This window comes from Symphalangus syndactylus, chromosome 6 (assembly GCF_028878055.3).
Source record: "Symphalangus syndactylus isolate Jambi chromosome 6, NHGRI_mSymSyn1-v2.1_pri, whole genome shotgun sequence".
Taxonomy (NCBI): Eukaryota; Metazoa; Chordata; class Mammalia; order Primates; family Hylobatidae; genus Symphalangus; species Symphalangus syndactylus.
In genome coordinates, this window is record NC_072428.2 from 48765004 (window position 1) to 48792942 (window position 27939).

At 47.8% G+C, this 27939-nt stretch overlaps 1 protein-coding gene and 1 pseudogene across 9 annotated transcripts in view; one reads left to right on the top strand and one right to left on the bottom strand.

Moving 5' to 3' along the window:
- PPFIBP2 (PPFIA binding protein 2) overlaps nt 1-27939 on the bottom strand; it is a 143899-nt gene that overhangs the window by 111894 nt on the left and 4066 nt on the right. The window lies entirely within an intron of this gene.
- On the top strand, nt 16230-27388 carry LOC129485268 (transcription factor NF-E4-like; annotated as a pseudogene).

Below are 27939 nucleotides of genomic sequence, written 5' to 3' on the forward strand. Positions count from 1 at the left end.
TGTTGGCCTGGCTGGTCTTGAACTCCTGGCCTCAAGTGATCCACCCACCTCGGCCTCCCAAAGTGCTGGGATTACAGGCGTGAGCCACCATGCCTGGCCCCGTCTCTTTCAAAATACCTTACTGGACGGTACCTTGGGTAACCGAATCCCAGGAAAGCAAAATCATGGGTAAGCGGGGGCTACTGTATATCATAGTATCACAGGTCTCAGAGGTAAACATGCTGTCTGATGACATGCAGTGCGTTCAGTGTCTTCCACATCCATTCCTCCCACAGGGACACAGTATCTCCTAGGGAGCCAGGGCTCCTCAGGGATATGGGGCTTAAGTGCACCAAGCTCAGAAGCAACATGCCAGGGAGAACACAGAGAGAGCCAGAATCCAAGCCAAAATCCCAAGCGACATGTGAAAAATCAGGGTGACATCTAAGCAGATGGTGGGAAGTAGATTTTTTTTTTTTTTTTTTTAGACAGAGTCTCACTCTGTCGCCCAGGCTGGAGTGCAGTGGTGCAATCTCAGCTCACTGCAACCTCCACCTCCCGGGTTCACGCCATTCTCCTCACTCAGCCTCCCGAGTAGCTGGGACTACAGATGCCCGCCACCATGCCCAGCTAATTTTCTGTATTTCTAGTAGAGATGGGGTTTCACCATGTTAGCCAGGATGGTCTCGATCTCCTGACCTCGTGATCCACCCACCTTGGCCTCCCAAAGTGCTGGGAATACAGGCATGAACCGGGATGTAGAATTTAAATCATGCTCCCCAGCAATGAGAGGAGAGCTACAGCAGCTACCCAAGGGCCTTACACAGCATGGACAACAGAGGAATCAACAATGTGCCATGGGGACTGTACGAGCGGCACCCAACCGCCCAGGAAAGAAGTGGACACAGAGAAGGATATTGCTTTTATCACACACAATACAGTGACAGTTGTTACATGGGACCAAAGCACTTTTCATTCTCTCTGGACACTTAACAGACCTGGCATTTGACCCTAATGAGCAGGCTGGCTTCTGAAACTGAGACACTGTCTCAATCCTGGCCATAAAGATAAGGCAGGGTATGTTGTTTAAGAAAAAATGCAGTCCATCCACAATTCATCCTTCCTTCACTCACAGGCCTATGTGTGTGCTGTCATCTTCCTATCTGGGACAGCATCTGAGGCTGGGGGTCCTGCTCATTACAGGACTTAACCCTTCTCTTCGCTACCAGTGAGGGAGAAAACGATCCCACACCCCCTTAGCTGTAAATGCAGCCAGTGAGGAAAAGCCATGTTTTAGAATGGCAAGGTATGATGACATGCCACAGCCACATGAACTGCACCACACAAAGGCCAGTTTGGCACCTGGAAGTTGATTAGGGAGCAAGATCTGTATGCGTTCTAAAATTTAGAAAGTGAGTCACAATTGAACCCCATCATCTGGTATGTTCTGAGGCAAACAGTGATTTATATACTGTGTTAACTCCTTTCATGTTTGGCAAAAGAAGATTCGAAGTAGGCAGCAACCACTGATTAAGGTAAGTCTGAAGCAACTGTACCTTTGTTTACCCCACCCACACTGAATTCCATTTCTAAACTTCTTTTCTCTCAATAAAAATGGTTAGGGTTATAATTGATGTTTGGAGCAGGCTCACACAGCCCTGGATGCTGAAATGAACTAGGAACAGATCTGGAAGTCACTGCTATTCCCTGTTCCTCCAGGATATTCTGAGCCTTGGATACAGTTGAGCCAGAGCTGAGACCTGACTCCTCAGCAGCTGCCACTAGACAGGGGCCAGTGTCTGCCTCAAAGTCAAGGCCTGGGGAAGGAGGCCTCAGCCAAGAACCCCACCACAACCACAGAACCTAACTCCTTTCCTACCTCTCCCTTCCCCAAGTGGCAAACAGATGATAAAGAAGTGTCACCATATTACAAGAAATTGGAGTCTTTTCCCCATAATTTACAGGCCTTCCATAAGCCATAGCTGCTCTTAAATGGTTATTTTAAGAAATACCTTTTGCTATCCCTAAGCTTAAGAGAAAGCCTCTTTAAAGGATCTAAGAAACCTCTTTGGTAGAGTGAAGCAAGAAGCCATTTGGAGCATCCGAAAATAAAAAGGACAAAGACAGATATGAAGGAATTATGATGGCAGCGCTAAATTCTCAATCACATCCCATATTAACCAATAACTACTTTCTTTCTAAAGGACAAAGGGAGTACAGCTTTTATATACAGACAGACTTGAGTTGAAACATGGGCTGTGCTGCATAATGGCTGTGAGTATTTTAACCTCTTTTAGCCTCAATTGTCTCATCTGTAAAATCAGTATAAAATCAATTTCATTGTTTTGGGCAAATGTAAACAAGAAAGAACTCAGGTAAACATTGCAGGCTGAACCTAAACATTTAACTGCTCATTTAACAAGAGGGAGATTTATTTTGAAAGACAAACTCAAAAGGACACAATGTCATAGCCATAAGGGAGATGCTAGGGTACAGTTCTGCAGCAAGCCTGCAAGGTCAGCCAGTCCAAAAGCTCTGGGAGAGACTTTCTCAGTAATATGAAATTGACAGAACACCTGGTGCATCTGAACATCTTAACAGACTTATATAATTGGTGAAGACTTTGTTTAATTCAATAAGAACAGATAATGACAACTGGGGGGAAAATAATAAAGCAGCAGAACAAGCATTTTTCTAGAGATACAGATAAAAATACAGGACTAAAAAAATGAAGCAGCTGCATCTGAGGAAGAACAATGGGGTGGAGAGGTGCCTGTTTTAACAAATTACATACAATTATTTGAGTCTTTAAATTGTGTGGATATATAGTGGTGACTAAAATTAAAAGAAATAAAAAAGATTAAAAGAAATAATACATGTGGCATGGCAGGCACAGTGCCAAGATTAAATTAATGAGGCATCTGTCTCCTCTTTGGTTACCATATACTGGGCAGATAACTGTCAGGTACTTGCTAAGGGTTTATCCAACATTATCTCACTTAATCCCCACACCAGTTAGGAATTATTCTCCCCCTGTTACAGATGAGAAAACAGATTAGGCAATTTGCCTGAGAATGCATGCCATTTTTCCTCCTGTTCTTCCACTTTCCTGAGACAGAAACCCATTTGGAGGGTTGAGGATAGAGTTGACATGATCTGACTTAACCTTTTAAAAGGATTACTCTGGCTGCTTCTTGGAAAATAGACTGCAGGGGACGCAGCAGTGAACACAGGAAACTCGGCAAGAGATGAAGTGACTCAGGCCATATGAGTTAGATGTTCTAATTCCTGATATACCTTGAGGACAAAGCCTGTAAGATTTACTGATAAACTGGACATGGGCATGAGAGAGTAGAGTCAAGCGTGCCTACACAGTTTTTGCCCTGAGTACCTAGACAATGTGGAGGCCTGCAGGAGCAACAATGTGGGGTGTCCAGGGGTGAAATCAGGAGATTGGTTTTCGAAACGTTCAGCTTAAGATGCCTATAGACACCTAGGAAGTTATGCTGAGCAGCCATTTGGAAATAGGAGTCTGATGTTTACAGAGAAGTCTGGGATGGAGATGTCAATTTGGGAGGCATCTTCATAAAGATGTATTTAAGCAATTGCATCAAGTGACTTAAGAAGTGGTATAAAAACACAGGAAGCCCCAGGACTCCCTGAAACACTCCACCATGCAGCCACTGGGGAGAAGAGGAATGGACAAAGGAGACAGGAGGAGCAGCCAGAAGTGAGAGTGGCACCCAGAAGCCAACCGAAGGGTTTCTGGATAGAGGGCGCAGTCAGGTGCACCAAACGCTGCTGAATAAGACCACAGCACTTCTCTCCAAACTCACGCTAGTGGTGATCTCATCTGCTCACACAGCCTCACCTGTCCCTGTATTACCTCACCCTAGATGACTACAATAGCCTCCTAACCGGTTACCCTCCTCCGAGCAGCCCTCCCCATTCACTCTGCACTGAAGATTCACCTATCTCAGTGGTCCTCAAACTCTGCTGTTAATCAGAACCACCCTGAGAACTAATCAAGCAAGAGGCCAGCCTCCTGTAAGTAGAGAGCCTGACCTTTATGGTTGATCTAGCCATTCAGGTGATTCTGATTCTGACCAAAGTCGAGGAACTGATGGAATGCAAACACAGCCCTGCACCAGGCGCCCTTTTGCTTAGACAGCCTCAGGGGCTGGCCACCAGCCACACAGTAGAAATCATGGTCTATCATCATATGGACTCAACCTATTCGTCACAGCTTTAACTTTTACCATACATACCTTTTGGCAGACCTCTGCCCCATCCTCACCAGATGCCTTATCACTAGTGGACCGATCCTAATTGTTAGTTAACTGGCTGTCTGCACTGCTTTCCAGCTTTTATGCCCATGCCTACAGCTGTCCCTGCTAAATTCCCATCAAGCCAGCTCTTACAGGTAATTGTACTTAATTCTGACTACCTAAATGGGATCTCCCTGATCAGCTTTTTCATCTCGAAGGAAAGGGATGAGAGCAGCTGTGCACAGCCAACTCCCTGACAACTGTGCCATGTGTCTGGGTCCCTGTGGGGTCCCCCATTCTGTAAGCACTGGATAAATGTTTACAGACTTATTGATAAAATAACCAATTCATTGTCCATGGGAAGCTAAAGCCTGGGAGATAGTGGGGACTGGAGTGAAGTTGCAGCAGGTTCCCCCACAACAGCCCCAAACTCTTCCCCTCCTGAACACTCACCTCCCTCTCTATATTCTCACAATGGGTGGGACCCAAATGCTTCCCATCCCACCTTGGTGATGCCCCCATGGTCACCAAGATAAAAACCTGGGAGTCAGCCTTGGACCTTCCTTTTTGTTACCCACATCCAATTGGGCACCAGATCTGGTAAAATCTCCTCCCTCACTCTCTTTCAGATCTGTCCCCTCATCTTCACCTGCCCTGCCATCATCTCCTATCAGAATGGCTGCACTGGCTTCCTAACCAGTTTCTCTGCCTCCAGCCTCACCGCCCCCCACACCGCTGCCAGGAGGGTGGGTCTATTTCACAAATCTTACCAAGGCTTCCCAGTGTTCACAACGCTTCACCAGCTTTCTATTACCCAGGCAACAAAGGGGTGCTTGGGGACCCGGAGAGGAAGTTAAGGACCCACAGAGCAGTTAGGAGAGTGGGCTCTGTAGTCAGACCTGCATGTAGATCCAAGTTCTTTCCTTCATGAGCTGTGCCCCTGACAAGCTCCTTAACATTATCGAACCTCATTTTACCTATTTATAAAATTCAGGTGAAAAGAGACACATTGTGGCTCCTGCCCTGAGCAACAGCCAAACTATTGTCTCTAGCTTGCTTCTGCTTTTGGGGCTTCTTCAGTGTTTTAGCTGAAGTCCTTCGTTCTACCTGCTCAACTCCCACTCCTGTTTTAAGGCCAAATTCCATCATCATTATCTCCAGGGATCCTTTCCCATCCCCCAGATGGAAGTGACTGCTTCTGACTGGGTCCCCCTCGCCACTCCCAGGACAGACTTCTCCAGGGCACTTTTGTCTAAGTGGTAAGGCCCTCACAGGCAGAGCCATGTCTCTGACCCCAGAGCTCAGCTCCCATTCTAAAAGGGAGAAAGTGAAAGGAAATAAAGAAGTCACCGATCTACACTGGCAAGGCTCTCAGCATAGCAGTTCAAGCTGTCCCCAACTTCTGCCCAGGGCCACAAGCTGTACCTGTCCTCCACAAGTCCTATAACATCCAGAGGTCACCACCCCCACAGGATCAGATCTGACAGTGGAGAGCAGAAGCGGCACACCTGGCCTGCGAAGATAGCTCCTCAGAGCAATAGCAGAGCCCACAGACACTGGCTTTATATCACAATGAGGGACAAGGCCATGGTGCTAAATTTCCCTCAGGACAGAGGAGCCCAAGACAGCGAGACATCCTGTCAGGACAAAGAGGAGCCATAGCAGGACAGCGGGGCCAGGCTGCTAAGAACGTTGCTATCAGAGTTGCTGAATGTCTTTAGTGAATATCGGAGTCTAATAAAAGTGAAGAGGCAAAGCTTTGTTTTCTTTTGTCAATGAATAGAAGCTTAAGTAGCCTAAAAGAAGCTGAAGAGGAGAAAATAGAAGAATGCCACTGAAGGTGAACAAGCATGCTTAACTGGTCCCCATCTAATCGTAGTATCAGTAACTCCTAAGAGCAAACATTTGTTTAAAGCTTTACAGCGACAAAAAGATTTGGCACATACAAGGTTCCTTGTTTCAACCTAAACATCCTAGATCAGTCTGTTCTGGTTAGTCAGTTAAGCTCGGGCCAGTGGGGGCTGAGATCTGTCAGAACTGCAGAAAGGGCCCTAAATCTAGACACAGGCTGGCAGTGCTGGGTGGTGGCAGGGGATGAATGCAATATTTCTTGCTTAGCGTCTTTTTCCCGCTATACCAGGTTAGTGAGTTGTATGCACTGGGCATTCCCAGCCACTCCCTGTCAGGCGAGTTCCAGGATATCCTTAAGAACATTTGTGCTGGAGCCTAGTTCTGCTGAACCCACTGGAAGGATTCCTTTTGCTCTCTGGTCCTTCCATTGAAGACACAGCCCAAGTCCTGTCACATGTCCCTGCTCCACCACCAGCCTCCTTTGGCAGAGCCAAGCCCAGATGCTTCCACTTAAGCATTCCCAAAAAGCTCAAGCCCTTCTCACCAAACCACAGCCCTTTAAGCAAAGCTCCATGACCCCAAACAGCATTTCCAGCAACATATCATAACAGCAGGGCATTCAGTCACAAAGCTGAACACTGTCCTCTAAAGAAGGCAAAGAACTGCACCAGGCACTGAGACCTCACCTCCGGGTGCCCCGAGGTCAGACTCCCTCTGAGCCTAGCCGTCCCACAGTCTCAGCAGCGACATCCTCCTCCTACTGGAAATGGCAAGCTTTTTAAGAGAAACACCACCCCAAAGACATGAGCATGAGACACCACGAGCCCAGCCCAGAAGGAGGAGCGCAGGGTCTGGCCAGGAAACGGGTGTGAGTCTGAGGTTCTGAAGGCTCATACCCAAAAGCACATCTGACCTTCTGGGCTTCAGGAACACTAAGGAGCTGATGTCAAGTTTCCTTCACCATGTTTGCTTGATGTTGTTGAATGCTTGCTTCACCCTTCTCTGACTCTTCTCACCTATTTCTACTCTCGATATTCTGCCTTTGTTCCCCTCTCTCTCCAAGCTGATCCTTTTCCCAACTCAGGCACTGATTAGGGTAAACAAGCCACAACAATCTTGGTGACCAAGGCCATGCCTTAATGCCAGGTCTGTCAAAGAATGGTTTGGGGAGATGCCAAAGGTCAAACAGTGCAGGTACTCCAACAAGGAGAGGGATTGGGGAGGGGGGAGGGCAGGGAAGTGAGGCAGGGATCTGTGCCTTTGGGAAGAATTGAGATGGGGAGCCAGACAGCATCCAGGGAGCAGAGCATCACCAAACCCCATCAGTTTGCCCTTCAATACTGTAAGACAAGTATATCAGTGCCCTCATGGGGATGGGGCCCACCGTAGCCACTTAGAGAACTTTCAGAGAGAAGGCTCTTTCCCTTCTGAATCGCTCAGAAAGAGTGGGTCTAAGAAGTAAACGTAAATGAGAGTCTACTCTTCAAAGGCTGAGATGTGAAGAGCCAGGACTAGGCAACAGAAAACTCACACGTTCTAAGATTTGGCTGCCTGCCCTGGCCACACAGCCATTCACAATAGATCAAGATGATGGTGAATTATTTCACGCCAGTGCAATATCCACCTGTGTGTAAAAACGGCCTGCTCTGGAAGTTCACAGGTTTCCTGTCTCCTTTGAGAAGCTGCTGCCCCTGTGGGGGGAAAACAAAGTGTTCTCATTTTTGTTTTCTCATTTAATCTTCAAGGGGGTCCTGTGAGGGATATAGTACAATTATCAGCCGTTTTACAAAGATGTAGCTCAGTGGCCAGAGAGCAGGGGAAGAGTGACAGTGAATGAAGCTGCCCCAGCTTGAGAAGGGTCTCTCACCTGTCACCCCTAGAACATGGCCTGTAGCCATTAGGCAATGACAGCCACTGAGGGAGCCACCTAGAAGCCACCCACTCTTCCCAGCAATAACATAGGAGGAGGAGGCGGAGACCTGAAGGAAAGATCCTTCTCAAGGAGCTCAAGGATCTCTCTGGATTCCCCTCCCCAAGTATAACCATGCTTTGCCAGCCTGTCCCCTCTACCCACCCACTTCAGGTTCCCACCTATCACCTCCCTCCCCACACTTCCTTGACACCATTTCCTCTTTCACCATAGCCCTATTCTGGACAATGTGGAGGCTCTCTCCCTGGCTCTGTTCATCAGAGTGTAGAGTCCTCACCTCTCTCCAGCTTGAACCTGCCCCTCAGCTCATTCTACCTCTCTGGTCACAACTTACCCTCACTCTCCCTCTGCCTGGGGAACCAGGTTCACATGTCTCTTCTTCCTTCTGCTCCCAGGATGCTAAACAATACATACGGCTCCATCAGATATTCATGTGCCTGAGATCTCTAATCTCATGTTTCTTCGTGTCAGACTCCCTCTGCAAACTACCGTGCATCTTTCTTTAATGAGAAACAAAACCACTTGATTCCCCTTCTCTCATCTCTTACCCTCTCTTCACATGCTGTGGAAGAGTTACTCCTCCTCCCTGTGACCCCTAATCTTCGATCATCACTGAGATCCAACCTCTCAATTATTCCCCCTCCATACTGAATCTGCACTCTCTCCCTCTCCTGCTCCTTCCTCTGCTATCCTAGAACATGTCCTCTGACCCCACACCCTACTGTTATTATTCCATGTTTCTCCTTTGCCTCAGAGCCCCACTGCCCACCTCCCCACTGACACCCCAGTGGTGGGACGTCACTCATCCGTGTGCACCCACGCCATGCTCTCATCCAGCCAGCCGCTTGTGTTCCCATTTCCTTAAGAGGCAGTCTAGGGTGGGGTTAAAAGCCCAGGCTGGGGTCGGACTGCCTCGGTGACAGCCCTGATTCCGACACTATATGTCCCAGGGCAAGACACTTAACCTCTGTGCCTCAGCTTTCTCATCTTTAAGATGAGGATAATAATAAAACTGCCTACCTGAAAGGGTGGTTGTGAAGGTTAAATGTTAACAGAGTAAAGCACTTAGACTCGCCATCAATCAGCGTTTGCTCCAGTGCCTTCTTTGGCATTTCATCAGTGCTGATACTCTCCTCCTCTAGCATTTGGGAGAAGCGCTCTCCAGGTCCCTCCTTGAACTATGCAGCCTGCATTCACCTGTCATGCTTCCCCACCCTACTCCCCTCCCCTGTGAGCCACCAGGTCTCTGTGGTCTCCCCCTGCAGGGATGCTCTTCTCCATCTCATCCTTTCCACTCCTACTGCCCAGACTGTGTTCAGGTATTCAGAACCAGGGCACTGGAGAACCTCCTCTCACCTGAGTAACACCTGGCCTCTCCCACAGCAGTCCAAACACATGAGCTGGCATCCAAATTGGAGCTGACCCCGAAATGTCCTGGACTCATGATGGTAATTATAATGGCTGCCATTTATTAAGCACTCACTTCTACACTGAGCTAAGTTCTTATATTTATCTCATATCTCAATATTTATAACTATTATTATCCAGATTCTACAGATAAGGAAACTGAAGCTTGGAGAGGTTAAGCAAGCGACTTGGCCAAATCACACATCCAGGAAGCAGTAAAGATAAGATCTGAATTCAGGCAGTCCAACTCCAAGGTTATGTTCCTAACCACTAGGCTGGACGTACTTCCTCACTGAGCCTGACCTGCTCCTGGGTTCCTGATACCCCAGCCGCAAGAGAGCATTCTTATGCCACTGTGCCTTTTTCATGCTGTTTCCTCAACTAAAGGCCCCTCCCCCAATCTCTATTAAAACTAATTTTTCAATGCTCAGGCAAGTTTTCTCTATGACAGCATCCCCACCCCTGCCTGTTCAAATGAATCTTGGCTGAGATATGGGCTCCCACCTCCATTTAGCTTCTGCTTCATGTTGTCATGGGGAAGATCCAATGGGAGGATACTGACTCCCTCTCTTTCCAGGATTTCCTCCCCTGGGAAACAGCTCAGTATCTGATGGTGGAAATGAAAGAAGGAACTGAGCATGTGCAGCTCAGCCCATCCTCCCCTCTCCCTAGAGCCACCTTGGTGACGGAAGTGGCCTGCGCCAGAAAGAGCCTATGAGGTCCCATCAGGGCCTGTAGTGATGCACCTACAATGCACATGGTGCCTTCTACTTGAGAGCATGGCTCCCCAGCAACCTGCAGATGACGCTGTAATTCACTTTCCCAGGTGGGGTAATGCCAGGAAGGCGGTCTGGGAAAGCAGGCATTTGCATTGTGGCCACTGCACAATGCCTGCCAGAGTAAATTAAATTGGTGTCTGGCTTATGGACTAGCCTTGTCAGGTTGGTCAGTGTGAATTAAGCTCTGGGCAACAAGCCCCTCCTAGCGAATGGATAAGGGTGTCTGACCTGTGGTAGTCCTTACCTCCATTCTCTCCCCTGTCCACACCGCACCTGCCCCCACAGCAGACAGACAGCCTCACGTCCCTGACAGGACCCTGTTGGCAATATGCCTCCTCAGCCCCAGAACTTAACCCTTCAAGGGAAGCTACCCTCATTTTCCTTCTTACAGCAAAGAACACACATGCATACACACAATTTACCTCCAGGGAGAAACAAATGGACATGAAATCATTTCATTGCCTCAACCAGATCATAAACAGATTCAGAGAAATGCTTCAAATGCAGCCTCAAAGTGAATATTTCCAAAAAGCTTCATCTCAAAAATTGCCCCTCTAAAAACTAATACAAGCAAGAGGTTAAGCTAAATGATGGGTAAGAGGATTCGTTTTACTATTTCTATTTCTGTGTACATTTGAATTCTTTTTATAGTAACAGGCTAACACAAAAAACCAAACCACCACCTGGGGATGTGGACTTTTCAGGGCAGGGGGCACAGAATTCTACCTTCCCTTCCAGCAGAACTGAGATTTGAACCTAAGTTCCTGATGACTCATTTGGTGCTCTTTCTACAGTGCCCTTCAAACTCCCTGAATAGGTCCTAACATTCCACCAAACTCTCCTTACCTCTCACCTCACCACAGTTTAGAACCTCATCATCTCTCAGCCAGATTGCAAAAGCTGCTTCCTCTGGGCTTTCTACCTCCAGCCAACTCCCCTGCAATCTGTCTTTCTTTCCCTGTGCAGGCAAGACGTGTTCCATGGAGCTCATGACATGCTCCTCTGCTCTCAAACATTCCTCGGCTCCCCAGTGCTTTCAGGAGAGAAGCTGCATTTTGCAGCTCTGCCAAAGGCCTCTAATACAGTTAACCTTCCCCGCTATACTCCTCACCACTCTGAGTTCCAGCTTTACTGGACCACGTCCTATCCTCACATACAGAAATACCCCATCTTCTGTACTTCCTCTGTGTGGGTGCTTTTCTCCATCTCTACTTTCAAATCCCACCCATGCTAAGGCCTTATCCAAATGACCACTGCCAGAAAGCCTTTCCTAACACCATTACCCCTCATCCCTGAAGGCGCTGGATGCCTCAGCTCTGCTCCTGTCATATCCGGTACATACCTTTATCATCAGAGCTGTCTATATTATTTATAAAGATGACACTAATTTGTATTATTTCTCAATGTGTCTGCCTCCCTGTCTAGATTAACTGCTAGAGAGCAAGGAGTATGCTCCATTCACCTTTCTATCCTCAGAGCCCAGCAAAGAACCTGGCACAGGACCTTCAGTAAATGTTTGTTGACACAAAATGTTAAGTGTTTGTGTATCTGAGTGGAAAGTGGAGGGAGGCTGGGCATGTAACCTCGGCCAGCATTCTGAAAAAAGGACTGGGGGCTCTCCATGACAGCCTGTCCCATCGAACTTTCTCCATACCTGGGGTCCCTTCTCTCTTACAGCCAGATATTCAGAGGTGAAAGCGTCTCTACCATAAGGGGAAATTACGCTTGGGCCTGGCATGAGCGAGAGACATAATTGATGGATGCAATTGTATTCCTGAAGGAATGAGAAAAAAGGATGTCACTTCCCCTAATAGATGATAAAACCAGGCACTTCTCCCCATTCCATTATTTTAGAATGCTAAGCAACAAGAAAAAACAAACAGATATGAATTAGTAAGTTTTCTCTATTAGCTGGAGCGTGCATAACTTTTGCCTATAGCCAACTCCCTCCTACGAGCCTCCCTGGCTGCCTGCTGACGGATAGGCCCCAGAATTTGGCAGGCTGGAGGTAAACACTAATTGAATTAATCAAAATGTATTCTGTAATTTGAGCCTTCATTTTAACATTTGTTGAACGGTTTAATTTTGATTCAATGCAATGCTTTTCCTCTTGCAATAAAAAAAAATTAAGCCAGTAGAAGACCAAAGAATTTCTTTAAAGACAGTCCTGTGTACACTGTCAACAGCCTGGCCCCTGCCTCCATCAGAGGAGAAGGAGGCTTCCCCCAAAGGCCTGGGCTGGAGGGTATTAGCAGCTCTGTGTTCACTGGAGTTCCAAGGGCCACACAGGAGCCAGATGAAGACACTGCACAGAAACTACTGCTGCCAGATGAAGACACTGCACAGAAACTACTGCTGACTACAAGTAAACAGCTCGGCCTGGAGCTGAGCCTTTGGACAAGGCCAGTCAGGCTTCCTCCACTAGCTAGCTGGGTCCACCATCCTCTCCTGGTCCCAAGGTTGGCAGGATCAGTAGTAAGTGCCTCTCCATCCTTCACCATGACACTGAGCCTTGTTCAATGAGGATTTTGGAAACACCGTTATGAGATGAATTGTACCCACACCCTCGAAATTCTTATGTTGAAGTCCTAACCCCCAGTACCTCAGAATGTGACTATATTTGGAACTAAGGTCTTGAAAGAGGTAATTACATTCCAATGAGATAATTAGGGTGGGCCCTAATCCAATAAGTGGTGTACTTAAAAGCAGAGCAGATTAGGACACATGGGTACAGAGGAAAGACCATGTGAAGACAAAGGGAGAAGATAGCCATCTAAAAGTCAAGGAGAGGCTGGGCATGGTGGCTAACGCCTATAATCCCAGCACTTTGGGAGGCCGAGGTGAGTGGATCACTTGAGGCCAAGAGTTCAAGACCAGCCTGGCCAACATGGTGAAACCCCATCTCTACTAAAAACACACACACAAAAACTAGCCGAGTGTGGTGGTACATGCCTATAATCCCAGCTCCTCAGGAGGTTGAAGCAGGAGATTCACTTGAACCCAGGAGGTGGAGGTTGCTGTGAGCCAAGATTGTGCCACTGCACTGCAGCATGAGCAACAGAGTAAGACTCCCATCTCCAAAAAAAAAAAAAATTAATAAAAAATAAATAAAAGTCAAGGAGGGGCCCCAGAAGAAACCAACCCTGCCAACACGCTGATCTGAGTTCTGGCCTCCATAATTGTGAGAAAATAAATTTCTGTTGCGTAAGCCCCCCAGTACTTTGTTATGGCAGCCCAAGCAAACTAATACACACATCCATTTGATCCTGCACACGCAGCTGGGAAAGTTATGGGAAGAAGGCAGCCTCCTCTCCAGGGCTGTCAGCCTCTACCCTGACCCACTGGTGTTCCCCTTCCCTCTTAATCCAGGGGAGACTTTCTTCACATCCTGAAACCTTAAACCACATCCAGGTAAGCACAGTTCCCAATATTCCTTTATCTGTATTCTTTGTAAGTCAGCTCTAAGTCGAATCCCACCTCTGGACCAAGACCATTTAGTGAGGCCAGACTTTAGGATGCTACAAAGAGGAAACCCTAAGATCCTGCAGCCTGACCAGATGTCAAGCTGCATTCAAGGGCCAGGAGCCCTGGGCCCAGCTCTCTTCAACTCAGTTCAAAAGCTCCAGCATGTGAAGAGACAGGGGAAAGCTTGGTCCCTAACCTCGGCTTGCCAGTCACAAGATATTTGCCACTTGGATCACTTCCCTCCCCTAAGAGTTTAGAGGCCAGAAAGTGGTTTAGGGACTTTCCCAAGAAAAGTGATCTAGGAATCCCCCACTTGCACAAGTGTTCCTGCAGGCCAAAGACAGGCCTGCTGGAGAATGACACTGCATTAGGTAGCCCCTTCCCTGCAGGCCCAAGTGGTCTTGCTCGTGGAAGTTTGTTAGCTAGACTCCAGGGGAGTGGGAAGGTCTAACGATCTCCTGGGACCTCTCTCCCATCTTTCTCAGCTCTTCCTTTCCATAAAGCAGAGTCTTGATTCCCCTATAGAAGATACCCAAACAGTTCCTCAGAATCAAAGGAAAAAGTGAAAATTACAGAGGTCTATGTGACTCCAGACGGCCACAGAAGGGGTAGTATAGACGCTGGGTCCCCATACCCCCAGCCCCAAGCCTTCTGAGGCTCCTTTCTTCCCAAGTGAGGGGGGCTCCTTCCCCTGAAGAAAGAGAGGAGCAGCATGCAGCAGAAAGAGCCCAAGCTTTGTCTTAGTCTGTCCAGCCTGCTTTAACAAAATTACCATAACAAATTGAGAAGGTAGCTCATAAACAATGGAAATGTATTTCTCTTAGCTGTGGAGGCTGGGAAGCCCAGGAGCAAGGCACCAGCAGAATCGGTATCTGGAGCAGGACTGTTTCTTGGTTCACAGATGGTGCCTTCCAGCTATGTCCTCACATGGTGGAAGAAACCAGCTAGTTCTCTGGGGTCTCTTTATAAAGGAACCAATCTCAAGCATGAGGGCTCCACTCTCATGACCTAATCACCTCCCAAGGCCCCACCTCCTAATACCATCACTTTGGGGATTATAATTGCAACATATGAATTTTTAGGAGACATAAACATTCAGACCATAGCAAAATCAGACAGATTTGGGTTTAAATCCTTGCTCCACTACTTATGAGCTGGATTCATTTTTTACCTTAGGTAATATGGACATTAACCTCTCAGGTTACTATGTAATGGATATAATATCTGCCTTACACAGGGTTAGTCAGAGGGTTAAAAAGGAGGACAGAATAAACTACCCACCTCAGTGCCTGGCCCAGTAAGTATGTAACACTCTGCCTTTCCTCATCAGAGAACATGTTCCCAACTGCACTATTCCAGAAGATGGATCTGGCCAAGACCCTTCATCATGGCCTAAATGTTGGGATCAGGGTTAAAAAAAAAACAACCATGATGCTGAGTTCCTGTGAGAAGTTGCCAAATCTCTTGTAGGTAGCCCCCAAAGTGGCAGACCCTGGGGTACAGCAGCTGAAACAGCACACATGCTCCAGGTTTTCTGCGTCTCTCTAGCAGTACCTGACAAAACAGAGCAAGGCTAGGGCCACAGGGCCTTCCAGAGCTGAAGGTTTCCTGGGGATCACACGCCCACTCTTACAGCCCCTTGGTGCCTTCCTCGGCCATTCCACCAGGGTCACAAGGTGACCTGCTTAGGAACAGTGAACAGGCCGAGTTATGAGGCTCAGGGGCAGGTACCTGACAGAGAAGACACCGCTGGGGAAATGGATTTTGGGAGGCCTCGAACATGGAGGCTAAAGCTGAACTGGGCGCTGTGGGGTTAGGGAGGGGAAGGGCCAAGTCTTGACCACGGTCATGGCTGGCTGGCTTTGTCCTCGGCGCAGTAGGTCCCTGGCTCCGTGCGCTGGCATCAAGAGAGCCCATAGTAACTCTAGAGATGGACTTGAGAGAAGATGGCTGAGCTGTACTGGTATCCGAGAAAGTCCTCCTGGTTATTCTCAGTGGACACCACACTCTTTGGGGACACCTATAGCCAGACAGGCAATCACTCCAGGAATTACTGAGGGAAGGTTTCCATATTCGATGTGTAACAGTGATGTAATGAGATGCATTTTTCATGGAGCTGATAAGATCCATCTCATTAACTCCATTTCCCATTCAGCTGTCACTTGGCTTAAAATTCTCTTTTAAATATAAATCATAACATTTGAGGACTGGATTTGTGACCCTGGAACAGCCTTTAACGGGTTCTCAAAGTGCTCCTTATTAAGTGGTAGGACAAGGAGGTAGAGCTTCCTCCCACATCGTCTCCTGTTAACATGAAATCCTGAGTCACTGAAGCCCAGATGCTCCCCAAACTTCTTCCTCTGAATATTTCCTCTGTCTTCTCAGTGGTTACTACTGCCTCCCAGGTGGTCTCAACTTTTCTCTCTAGGGTGAGGAAAAGCCTCCCATTAGGAAGTCTGAAGGACCCCGGGTCCGCCCTGAGGACAGAAGCAAGGTGTGGCCACCAGGGCTAGATCTGAGTTCTGAGCTCCAGGAGGAAGATCAAACTGGATGAAGAATTGGGCCCTGGGCAGACCTGCTCACAAACAAAGACCGGCTGACTCTACTAGATATACGCATAAGAACCCCAACTTGAGCAGGCAGTCCCCACCAACACCCACCTGCTCAGAGCTTGAACATGTTATCTGTGAAAACAATGCTGTCCTTTCATGCAGGTATCCCAGCACCCACTCTACACCCCTGTGGGCTTTCAGCAAATGCTTACTGAACTGTATCGGTCCCTCCTCTCGACCCCTACAGCCCCGCCTGGGTTACTGCCCACATTTCTCTGACTCTTACCCTCATCCCACCCTTCCAACCCTCTTGGGAGTACCACTTTTGCTAAACATCTCTTAGGGCTGACACCTTGGTATCCTAAACAGGTAAGGTTGGTTGTAGGTAACTTGTTACTAATGATAGAAGCTTTTTGTATAAATTAGAGAAGATTCAGGCTTATCTTGCCCCATTCTAATATACTTTATTGAAGGGATGAGAAAATACTGGAATTGAGCCAGCAATTCAGAAATTGCCTACAGCAGTCTGGGAGTAACAGTTTCTATTGTAATGTGAAAACTGCATTTAGGAAGTTAGAGATTAACTTCCTAAATATATATGTGTATGTATGCATATATATGTATTGGAACTGAGATATGCTTTGTGACAATCTGGCCATGTCCACCAAGTGCCTCTCAAAGGTTAATGTGGTTTGCCATGTGCCATCTGACCATCTTCCTGCCTAAATATGGTAAGAACAGGTCTTCACTGTAAATTTAAGACTGCATAATCTGGACTCTAAACACAGTGGCAAGATTAAGTTGAAATAACAGAGTTTGGGGTCAGGCAGCCTGGAAATCAATCTTATTTTGGCCACTCACCACCTAGGGAACCTTGAGATGATCAAGTATCCTCTTGGAGCCCATTTCCTCCTCAGTTAAAGCCCTGAAAGGCTGCTTTGAAATTTAAGTGAGCACAGACTCTGTGCTCAATGCCTGATGCATGATGGGTACTTCATAGATGGTAATTTCCAATCCCTGGTGCCCTACTTAACCTCATTTACTCCTCAGTTCCAGCCAAATCATGCCGCCAGTTGTTTTCCACAGGTGCCCCTTAATTGGCATTACTCATGCCTTCCTTTGTGCACTGCTGTTCCCTCTGCCAGCAATTCCCTTCAGCCCCATAGAAAAGGGTATCTCCGGTCCCTGTCTTTCCTTCAGTACACACCTCAAATGCCACCTCCTCAGCAAGCCAGGCCCCCCCAACATCTTTCTCTGAATATTAACTGTATTTTCTCAGCAGTTACTACTATCTGTTTGAGTAAGGGGGTACATTTCTTAAGTTCCATTCAGGCAGGGGACATGTCTGTTCATCTTGTGGTCCCATCATCACCATTCTCAGCATAGACGATGGTTCAAAAATTAGAGACTGAAATAATAAATACTGTCATAATCCTACTGATTCCACAGTATTTGAGAAGTATGCTCTACCGCTGCTGCTAAAGGGTAGGTTTCCCCAGATCCAATGGGCCAGTTCTGACCTTGGGGTTCCATGGCCACTCTTCCTACCATTCTTGCCAGACTCCCTCCCTGCCACCCAGACCAAGATATCATGCCACTCAGGCATCCACGTTGCCTAACCACAGCAACTCTCTCCTCCCATACACCACACCCCACCCAAAACCTCAGCCTACTTGAATGAGGCCCTGGTACCCACATCCTTTCCTTGCCTCCCCTCCCAGTGATGGAACCTTGCTCACTCTACGGCCTAAGCTGCAGACAGTCAGACTTCCTAGGGTATGGTAGGTATAGAAGGGAGTGATCCAGGAGGACATTCTTGTGACCAATGTCCTCCTGGATCACTCCCTTCTATACCTGCTATGCCCTCTAGGATACTGTGAACCCAGCTGTCTCATACCACATACCCTGGTTCTCCAGGTCTCAGGATGGTGTGTTCTCAAAATCTTCAAGGGGTGGCATGTGAGTCTAAAACAGCTTTCAGGTGGTTGGGCCAAGGCAGGCATCAGCAAAGAATATACACAGTCCAGTCACTTCTTGGGATCATAGTCTCATTTTCAGCCCACAAAGACATTTGCTCAGAGCCTTCCCCCTCTCCCAGCCCTTGTCACTAAGTGGGATGTTCAGCCTGCAACTTGGGATAGAGAAGCTTCCGCGTAGCCACGCTGGGCTAATTTTTTGTATTTTAGTAGAGACGGGGTTTCACTGTGTTAGCCAGGATGGTCTCAATCTCCTGACCTCGTGATCTGCCCGCCTCGGCCTCCCAAAGTGCTGGGATTACAGGTGTGAGCCACCGCACCCGGCCGCTTCTGCACAGCTTTAAGGCTGCTCTTTCCCCAGCCTCCCACCCTCACTCCAGCCTACATCTGCTGCAAGTCATTTCTGCTCAGAAGCCACCAATTATTCCCCACTACTGACAGGGTAAAGTCCAGCTTCTTAGTTTGGCATTCAAGTTCCTTTTCCCTTAGAGTTCCAACTTCTTTCTTTGACTTCTAATAATGGGAAGAGTCTAGCTAAGCTGGTTTCCTTATTATTTCTTGATCCCACTTCACTCACTTGGGCTTCTATGCCTTTTACTCACTTGAATGACCAGGGATCCCCAGAGAGCCTTTTCTTCCCAGCTTCCCAGGATCCCACCCCAGTTGGTTGATCCACAAAGCCTTCCCTTTGCCAAAATCTTACAGCACTTTAGTTAGACCTATAACCTTTCAGTACAGCTTCCTCCCTGTTATTTCCTAAACTCCTCTCTAGTCAATACTGCTTGAACAATACCCTTTGCAGGTAGACTCCAATATCTGCTCTAAAACAGCTGTTTGGCCCTAGAGACAAGCTTGAGTTCTTTAAAATTTCTTACATTAAGTCAGAGTAGAATCTGCCCCGTCTTTAGTTTTCTTTGCCATCACTACCATAGGCCTTCATCTCTGCTCTCTGAGCAACAAAGAACATGCTGCCCACCTTGCCCACCTGAAAATAGCAGTCATTCCCCTATATCTTCCTGAATGTCCTTGGGCCCCTCCAAAGCTTGTAAGACAGGGATATTGGCTTTGTACACTCCAGGTGTGGCCAGTCTCAGCCAATGCAGGGAAAAGATCCTCTACCAAGGTCTAAACCCAGGACTTCAATTAATGTAGCCAGGCTAAGCCAATGTACTGGGCTTTTCCACATAGATGGGTAGGACACTCACAGAATTGATTTTCAGGGCCTAAGGGCAGGACTTTGCACTTAACCCTGCCACATCTCACCCAGCTGGTTTGGACTCTGGCTGTTTTCTGCTTTTGTCCTATACGTGGGTGACCACTCACCTGATTCCGGGCTGTTCTCTACCTTGTCATGTACTTCTGCCTCCTGGACTTTCTGCTCACTGCCACCATGATTGCCCTTTCTGTGTCATACCGGGAAGCCCACAGTGTGCAACTTCCCACCTGAAATTTCAGGATAAGCCCTCTGGATGATCTAAATATCTCTTGACAAATGATTTCTCTCAGGCTTCCTGAGACAGGAATAAAAGGATTTACTGACTACCTAAGATGTGCCAAGCACTGGAGTCAACATTTCATCTCATTTAATTTTCACAACCACCAAATGAATTGGCCTATTATTGTTCCCATTAAACAGATGAGGAATGTAAAGCTCAAAGAGGTAAGGAGACTTGCCCAAAGGAGCAACAGCAAATTGGTGTAGAGCTATGTTAATGGAGGACTGTCTGATTCAAACCCTCCACTCTAGAGCTACCAGGGTCCTCAGGAGTTAGGGAGGCCAAGTGCTCATGCTGGAGAAAACCTCCTGCCTGCCATGATAGAATGAGGGGGAGGGCAGGCAAGAGGAGTCAGTTTCCTCATCTCCAGAAGCAGGACAATAATCCCTGCCCGGGGCATTGTGCTGCACCAGTGAGCAGGCACAGTGAAAACCCAGACAGACACACAAGGCTGTTGTTGTTACCAGGTGAGCACATGCATCCAAGAACCAGATGTCTTGGCTGGTTGGTTGCAGGAAGAGCTTATGTAATAAGACTTTTTCATGACATCCAGTTAAGGTCAGGTGTCAGAGTCAAGAACTATTCCTCTGCCTTGGTGAAATGTTGAATTAGAAGAATCTGCTATTCCTATCCCAAATCAATTTCCACCCCCTCAGGCCAATCCACTCTCCCACCCCACCCCTTCCCTTTTCTGCCCCCATTGCTCATAGAATTTGGAGTTTTGAACACTGAATTTGAAACCACACATCCCAATGTGCCTGATCCTGATCTTCCCCAGGCCCCATCCAGTTTAGCATTTATGTGCCTACTTTCACTTTCAAAAGTGTTCAGTTCGGACAATAAATTACATTAAATCTAATATTCTGGAAACTTTAAAAGTGTCTTTACTTCTCTGGCACCTGTTTCCCATAAAATGGGAATAACGCTACCCTGACCTCATGAAACAAGCCATTTGTCAAACCCACCAAAGTTGGAAGTTCTGCTCTATCCTTTCCTGTGGAAGAAACTTTCTGTGGGGCCAGTCTACACCTCCACTGCCTCCATGAAGCAGTCCAGCATTGAGCTAGTTATTTGCGCAAAAACCTCTTTGCTTTGGAGGGAACATGGACTTGCGTGTTGGGAGAAGGAAACTGTTGCCCCTGAAGATAGAGGCTTTCTTGCCTAGGCAGGCAAGAAAGAGGTAACCCGTTTTTGGTCTTCCTAAGCTTGAGCTGTGGCTCTACGCCCTCTCTGTCCCCCTTGTCCCTATAACAAACCTCTTGATTCCTACACAACTCTCTCTCTCTCTCTCTCTCTCTCTCTCTCACACACACACACACAGACACACATACACAGAGTTGTCAACCAAGTAGTTCCTTTTGGCAGAGTTCTCTGAACCTTTCGCCAGAAGCAACTTGGAGAAGTTTGCTAAGAAGGCCTCTTGGGATAATCAGTGCAGTCACAGGAGTGGCCCTCCAGGTCACAGTAAGAGGCCCAGCTACATGTGATGGCTGCATTTCAACCATGCACACAAGTCACTGTGGAAGTGTAACTTTACCCTGGAGAGCAGGGACAAGAGTATCCCCACTAAACACGCCTCATTGGCATCCCTAAGCAGGCAGAGAAATCCTGAGATCTGGATCACCTGCTTCCCTATTCCCAGGAGGAAAGAGACATACCTGAAGCAGAGCCACCTGGGAACACCACAGCGGCCATAGGCCAGGGAAGAGGCAATGTAGGATCTAGTCCCCATAGCCTCCCTTGGGCTAACAAATCCCTTCCTGGAGATGCATTAGTGGTTCCTCCCCCCACGTACTTCCTAAGAAATGGGAAGCACAAATCTATGTCTGTAATCTATGCAATTTGTGGCTGTCCCTGACACTTTACCATGGGTGAGCAGGCTCGTGCACATATTTTGGCCTTAATATGAAAAACAGAAACAAAAAACCTTCAGAACAAGATGAGGTATAAACTGGCAGGACCCCACTACAAAGCTCAAAAGAGAAAGGGAGGCTTGACAAGTTTTCCTTCCATGTTGGCTCCCAGTATTCTTTGTGTATATGTTTTTATTTGGCAACTACCACATCTCAGACAATAATCCAAATGTTTCACATTCATTAACCTAGCTCTTCCTCAAGAAATAGAAGTGACCACTGTGTCAGCGTCCATGACAAAGACAAGACTCCATCCTGGGAGGCTGGAGGCTGAGGAGCCTGGCTGGGCAGAGGTGTGTGGAAGGGAGAGGTGAGGAGGACTGAAGAACTCCAGACTCTGGGCCACTGAATCTCCCGACAGCAGGGCAGATTCTAGATAAGATCCTCACTCCTCATCCGACAGCTGTAGCCCTCCTCCAGCCATCTGAGTCCCTGATCCTGACTCTCCACTGGCACCTGCTTGGATGAGGTCCTCATGGCTGGTTGCCTTCCATAGCTAGCTGTTCCCTGCACCCCCATCCCCACTCCAACACTGTAAGAGGCAACTTCTCATGAACTGGCTGGATGTGTCCCTGAAGTCTGGGTAGAGGAAGTATTTGGGCCTTGGAATACAGCTTTCCATGGAATTGATAAATTGATTGGTGGTTACATTCCCAGAAGAAATTTAATACACATGTGCCCACATTGAGCATAAGAGCGCTGATACCCTAAAAGTACTTCATATCTCCCATCAGCCCCACATACAGCTAGGCCACAGGGCAAAATGGAGGCCTCATGAGCCTTCGGGCCCCCATGGCATTGGCAACCAGCAGACATTTCCCATCTGGGTGCTTGACCTATAAGACTCCAGCCTCAGCTGTTCTGCAGGCTGAATTCACCCTAAACCTGGTCTCCTTCCCATTTTTCATTGCCTAATGGAATCTCCATCTCGACCTTCTGGCAGCTCTCCTCTGGCTAAACTCATGTGCTACAGAAAATAGAACCCCAGGCCATAATGCCAGGAGACCTGGGTTCTATAACCAAGAGCTAAGTGATCTTGGGTAGGTTTGTCTGGGCTTCACCATCCTCTCATGGGTAAACATATAAAGAAACTACCCCAGGCTCCCTTCTGATTCCAAAAGAATCAACCACTTTCATTTCCCTTCCCCCTTCCACGAAGTTCCTCCATGCTTTCATGCCATTAACAGTTGCCTCATTCTTCTCCCAGCAAACTAACACACAATGTCAGTATCCAGTTTGACTCTTTTCTCTTTCCCTCAAATACAATCAGTCACCAAATACTGCCAGATTTCTTGGCATGCTCACTCGCCTCTGCTCCCTTCTCTCTATTCCTACTGCCATTGCTTTGATTTAGGTCCTGAGCTACCTCAATGGGTTATTCTAACAGCTTGTGCTCATAAGAAGTTCCTCCCTGTCCCTCCAACCTGCCCTTCCTAGCCAGAATCATCCTGAACAGTTTTACCATGTCTTTTCCATACTTGAGTATGGAACCTTCAATGTCATCAGAATAAAATTTAAATTATATAGCTCTAACTTTCAGGGCCTTCCATGATCTCTTCCCAGCCTGAGACTCCATCTTCACCTCTTCTCCCAGTGTCCACCCAACCCCCTGACTCTAGCCATGTGGGCCCACTCTTCACTGGGCCTGTCCTTCCTCCCAGTCTTCCAGCTTCTGCTTCTGTTCCTTCTCTCATCTACCACATGAAATAACCAGCCCCTTTCCCTCTTTACTGAGGTAAACATTGCAAAGCTAGCCAGCTTAAGGCCCATACCTACCACAGACTCCTCCTGGACATCTGCTAAGTGTGGGGCCACACGCAAGAGCTGATAGAGCCCTAAAGCAGCTCAGAGTTTGGAGGAGTATGGACAGAGACATAAAGTGATGAAATAGCATAGCAGATCTTTGTTTGATGTGATATGTATGTAACAGAAAAGTAAAAACGACTTAGGGGCAAGGGAGCTTCAAGAATTTGATCTATATCCTGAAGGATTAAGAATCTTGCAGAATAGAGACAAAAGGGCTTTCCAGGAAGATAAAATAGTGTATGCAAATGCAGATAGGCACAAAAGAATAGAAATTACTCAGCTTCTCAGTTTGGGGAACAGTGACGATGCAGCTGGAGAGCTAAAGTAGGGCCCACCACTGCAGAGATTTGAATGTCATACAAGGATGGTATATTTTATCCTATCAGAGAGACAGTCCTATTCCTTCTGTGTCTAGGCCTCCCATCTACAGGTATGTTAGGGGTCATGATTACTATGCAACATAGAACAGGGTGATTAAAAGCATCAAGCACAATGAATGCTCAGCTTTCACTGTGCACAAATGTGTACATATGAACATGACAGAGAGAGGAAATGAAAGTAAGAATTAGCAGGGAGAACCAAGCCAAGGACCTTAAGGCAAACAGAAATCATACATTTGCTGAAGACAAAGCTCAGAGTCAGCAGTCCCCTGGAACTTGAGGCACTAAGGAGATCTGGGCCTAAAGCTAAACAGATTGTTCTAGGACAGCCTCTTTTAGAGGATTATTTACCAGATGAGTGAGAGATAAGAATGAAGCTTGTGAAGATCCACAAAGTCAAACAAGACTTGGCTTTAAGGGTATATAAAGGATAAAACCCACCTTTTCTAGAACTACATATAGATTCCATGAAGACAGAGACACATAGGTGCCATCAAACATTGGAACCAAAGCATGATATTAAGAAACATAAAGTCCAAGGGAAGTGGAGCTCCTCTGAAGAAGAAGGAAGCAAGGAAAATAGTGACTCAGGAATAACAAAGCTGCCAAAAGTTTCAGCCTAGTTGTGCCCACACCAAATGGGGACTGAATGTCACATCTTGAATGGGGATGAATAGGCTGTAGAATGGAACAAATGTTATCAGTTGTGTTTATATTAGTGCTTCCTTCTTATATTTTGCATTAGGATATCCACCAGAGGATTTCAAACAGGACAGCATCATGAACAGATCTGCATTTCAGGAAAAAAAAAAAAGATCTTATGGCCAAGTAAAAAACCACTTCTAAACTGAAAGATTCTCCCCGGGGTCTGAAAGCTTGAAGAGATAAGTAACTCCTCTCTTCTGAGGCCCGGTCCCAAGGCGCAAGGCCACTTGTGCTAGCAGCTTGCGTCAGCAAGACAGCAGAAGCAGGAAGAGAGCCAGCCGGAAGATACCTACCCTGACCATAAGACACGTAACCCCTGAAGATCAAGAGGGAGGCCGTCTGGGTACCACGTAGCAGCTACCTCAGACTGAGACACTTCTTCTTTACAGGAGACTATAAAACCCCTGCCCTGTCCTCATTTGGTGCTGATGCCATTTTAGGCCTCAGCCTGCCTGCACCCAGGTGCTCATTAAAACAGCATGTTGCGCCATACCACCTGGTGTTGTCTGTTGGTGCACTCTCGGGGTTTGAACCAATACAAGAACCTTTCATCTGGTGCCGAAACGCAGGAGGGGCTCGGGTCTGTGTCCCCCGTGGACCTGCCCCTCCACGCCGGAGAGCAGGCCACAGCAGCTGGACAAAGGAAGCTCCTTAGCCTCCAGTCGCCTCTCTGTGCATGCGAGTTACTGATCTCGCCTACTGGTAAGTTTCCCCGGGAACCTGGTTAACAGAGAAAAACGTGCTCGGCCTCACTTCGTTTCTCTGGTCCGAAAATCCAACATTGGTCCAAAAAGGCTCCAGCGTGTGCCAGGCACTCGCTGATCATCTGGTCTTAGGGGGACACCTCTAAGCCATTTGATCCTGTTCCAGGAACGAAAAAGGCAGCAGTGACGATCGCTCCTTTTATCGTCTCCGTCTGGCCGTCCAGGACTGTCTCCTTTTTCCCTGTTCTCCCGTGCCTACCCTCCATTATGGGAAACTCCTGGTCCTCCATTCCAAAAAACAGCCCTCTAGGCTGCCTCATAAAAAACCTGCAAACCTTAGGCCTCAGGCAAGATATCGGCCCCAAGCACCTTTTCTTTTTTTGCAATTCAGTCTGGCCACAGTACAAATTAAATAACAGTCCAAATGGCCGGCAAATGAAACATTCGACTTTACAGTTTTAACTGATTTAAGCAAGTATTGCCAACGACCGAAGAAATAGGGAGAAATTCCTTATTTCCAGGCCTTTTTGCACTCAGATCACGACCCGACCTCTGCAATTCTTGCTCACCTGTTCAAATCCTTCTCCTCCATTCTCGCCGCCCTGATCGCCTTTCTCCTCCCGACCGTACCTCTTTTTCCCCGTTAGATCCAGCAGACTGCTGTCCACTCCTCCCAGACTCTACCTCTCCCTCTCAACCATCTTCTTTAACCCTGCAAGCCTCCTCTTTATCTTCTCAGCCACAATCTTCTCAGCTGCCATCTTCCCAGTCGCCATCTTCTCAGCTGCCATCTTCCCAGTCGCCATCTTCTCAGCTGCCATCTTCCCAGCCACCATCTTCTCAGTCAGCAGTACCCACTTCTTTTCCTAGACTGTCCTCTCCTGAGGACAACTCTAGCATTGCCTGTACTCATTCTCCTTCCTCACTGCCCTCTCCTGAAGCCTGTAAACCCATCCCACCACCTTACGCCCCTATCTATCCTCCACTGCCTATCAACTCAAACCCCCTTCCCCCTTCAAACCCTCAGCAGGAGCCACTTCCGACTTCTTCCTTCTCTCCCCCCCATACTCGCTCCAGCGCCATCTTTGGCTCATGCCCCACCCTCACTTCAGCGCCAGCGCTAGAGTGCCCCCTTTGGGAAGCAGTAGGAGCTGAAGGTATTGTCAGAGTTCATGTTCCCTTTCCCTCACGGAGCTCTCTCAAATTAACAAAGGACTCGGTTCATTTCCAGACGACCCTACCTCTTATATCACGGAGTTTCAGTACCTTACCCAGTCTTATGAACTAACTTGGCATGACCTCTACGTTATCCCCTTTTCCACCCTCACCCCAGAAGACCAGGACTGTATCTGGACCCTAGCTCAGGTGCATGCTGATACAATTCATCACCAAGCTCCTGCCAAGCCTACGGTGCAGAGGCAGTCCCCAACCAGGACTCCCACTGGGATTATCAAGACAGGGCCTCTAGATGCTGCCATCAAGACCACACGATTATGTGTTTCCTTGCAGAACTCAAAAAGGGTGCCCATCAAGTGGTAAACTATGAAAAACTTCCAGAAATCACCCAAAGTCCTGACAAAAACCCAGCCCTTTTTCTCCCTCGTGTAACTGAAGCCATGAGAAAATATACCAACCTAGACCCAGCCAACCCAGAAGGAACCACTATCTTAAACCTTCGGTTCATCTCCCAATCCATTCCCGATATTCGGTGCAACCTTCAGAAGCTTGACGACGGCCCTCAAACCCCACAACGAGACCTTCTTAATTTAGCCTTCAAAGTCTTTAACAATCATGATGAGGAAAGTAAAAGGCAAAAACAGGCAGAGTTTCAAATGCCTGCCTCCGCCATCAGGGGCCCTGCAGGCCCACGGGGCCACAGCTCCACACAGAAGCCTCCTAGCAATCCACCTTCACCTGGTGCCTGTTTCAAGTGCGGCAACAAAGGCCACTGGTCCAGACAATGCCCATACCCAGGTAAGCCCACCAGGCCGTGCCCCCTCTGCGGGCGACCCCACTGGAAGTCAGACCATGAGCGGCCCCTGCAAGGACTGCACCCATCCCTTCCCGAGCAGGCCAAAACCTCCTACTCAGATCTCATCTGCCTTGCCGCTGAAGACTGACGGTACCTGGAATGGACGCCCCGGCAACTACTATCACTTCATCTGAGCCAAGGGTAACCCTGATGGTTTTAATCGACCTGGGTGACCTACTCTGCTTTACCTAATTTTTCAGGACCCACCTAGTCCTCCTAAGTCTCTGTTGTGGGAATTGATGGACAAGTCTCCAAACCCCGAGCCACCCCTCCACTTTTCTGCTTCCTGCACACCTTTTCCTTCACTCACTCTTTCTTAGTCCTGCCCTCATGCCCAACTCTGCTCCTAGGCAGGGACATCCTTTCAAAACTCCACACTACTCTCCGCTTCCACATTCCCCATAGTATCCAACGCAACAACCCAGACCTCTCCGAGGCTTCTAACTTTCTTCTGCTCCTCCAACCTCCCACCCTAAAATACGCAACCTTTCCTTATCCCCTACCAGTAGTTAACCCCGCTGTTAGGGATATTTCCACACCCTCAGTTGCAAACCACCACACCCCCGTCCACATTACCCTTAAAGACCCCACACTGTTGAAGCCAATCCGCTCCTCCCAGGCACCACCTCCCAAAAAGCTGAACTCATCACCCTCACTCGAGCTCTCACTCTAGCAGCCGGACAACAGTTCTCTAAT